The sequence below is a fragment of the Wasmannia auropunctata genome, unplaced genomic scaffold (assembly GCF_000956235.1).
Source record: "Wasmannia auropunctata unplaced genomic scaffold, wasmannia.A_1.0 LD336085.1, whole genome shotgun sequence".
Lineage (NCBI taxonomy): Eukaryota > Metazoa > Arthropoda > Insecta > Hymenoptera > Formicidae > Wasmannia > Wasmannia auropunctata.
The window spans coordinates 1,026,389-1,028,051 of NW_012026805.1; the positions used below are offsets into that span (position 1 = coordinate 1,026,389).

General features: G+C 25.7%; 2 protein-coding genes across 3 annotated transcripts in view; both read left to right on the forward strand.

The window, feature by feature from the left end:
* The window catches only part of LOC105448432 (heat shock 70 kDa protein 4L), an 18,790-nt gene that overhangs the window by 7,431 nt on the left and 9,696 nt on the right, over positions 1-1,663 (forward strand). The window lies entirely within an intron of this gene.
* LOC105448429 (putative fatty acyl-CoA reductase CG5065) overlaps positions 1-1,663 on the forward strand; it is a 71,133-nt gene that overhangs the window by 836 nt on the left and 68,634 nt on the right. The gene's annotated exons all lie outside the window — the stretch shown is intronic.

Here is a 1,663-nt window from a genome sequence, read left to right on the forward strand (position 1 = left end):
GTGCGTGTGCGTGTGCGTGTGTGTGTGTATGTGTGTGTGTGTGTGTTAAATTTATGAACAAATAAAAAGATCCCATCTTTACACGGTCCTGAAAAGACTTTGAAAAAAGTCCTTACTTTGCACGATCTTATGTGCACGTATATACATATATCGAAGTATAAGTCGTATAAAATTACGAATAGAATTGTATGCTAAAATCTGATGCGAATTATAGTTCATCTAAAGTAAGCTTAAAAATACAATATTTTATCTTACAAAAAAGTTTGGTTGGATTTGTGTTTACTATCCTCTACATGTTTGGAAACATTTTGATAAATATATGTATGTGTTGTTAAAATACCGTTATTCGCACGTTACTGCGCAAGACATCACATATTTGTTAAATCTTCATGGTATTTCTTCATATATCATGCATCATGGTTTTATTTTTCTAAACTAAACGAAAAACAGTTAATAATATCCTGTGAAAAAATTCTTATAATGTCGTATAATATTTTTAAGAATTTGTCATATCTTGAATTTATAAAAATTCATGATTTACAAAAAATATTTTTATTTTTTTCAAATTTTATAACTTCATTTCAGAAATTATTAGAATAAGAAATTTTAAAACTTTTACTACTGTTTATTTCAGAATTCACATATATAAAGAATTGTAAAAAAGATGTCTTTTCAGTATTTCTAAAAAATGTTCCAATTCGTATAAAAAAAATTTTTTTAATATTTTAAAAAATTATAAAATTATACGGAAAATTTTGAAAGATCTGAAATTTAAAATTTCTGATTACATGAAGAATTATAAGAAAAAATACTTTATCAAAATGATTATTTTAAGCAATAATTATTTAAATGCCAATTATAAAAAAAAATAAAATGTAAATTTATGATTTATGACAAATAAATGTTAAAAAATGACACTGTATTACAATGGTATTTTAAAGTGCGTAACTGCACGTGTATTGATTTATAGGCCGTAGTCAGAACTTTATGAAATTACGTACTTACTGCATATTAGTTCTTTCAGAAAGATTTGTGACACGAGACGCGTAATAATGAAGCCCGTACATAAGCAAGTATACGACCGTATTCGATGTTATGTCGACGTATGACAATGTACGATGCATGTGAAGTAAATTACATGCAAATAAATGCAAGAGTGCCTCTCACTAAAACGTGCTAAAAGAATTATAGAATTGATGTTCTTGGTAAAAAGAAATTCTTTTGATATCTCATCACATTTTTAAAAATACTTCATATTTTAAATTTATAAATATTTCTTAAAAATATATTAAATTTTTTAAATTGTAGAATTTTCTTTGATCTGACAATAAGTTTTCTTCGGAAAATAAAATGAGAAATCTTAGGTCAGTATTTTGTAAATAATCGTAAAAAATAATCTTTGATTGAAAGCGTAATTAAAGATTCATATTTTAGATTCACAGATCTCTGTTTTACGAATCTGTGTTCAAAAAAATCTGTTATTTATACTTACGAAAATTTATTATTTATCTTTAATTTTCTTTAATTATTAGCTCAAATAATCATAGATTTATCATAATTAATACCATAATTAATGACTGCTCTTCTGTTTGACATTTTCTTTAAAATCTCTCTCTTTCGCGCGCGCACGCTCTCTCTCCGTGTGTGTGTGTGTGTGTGTGTG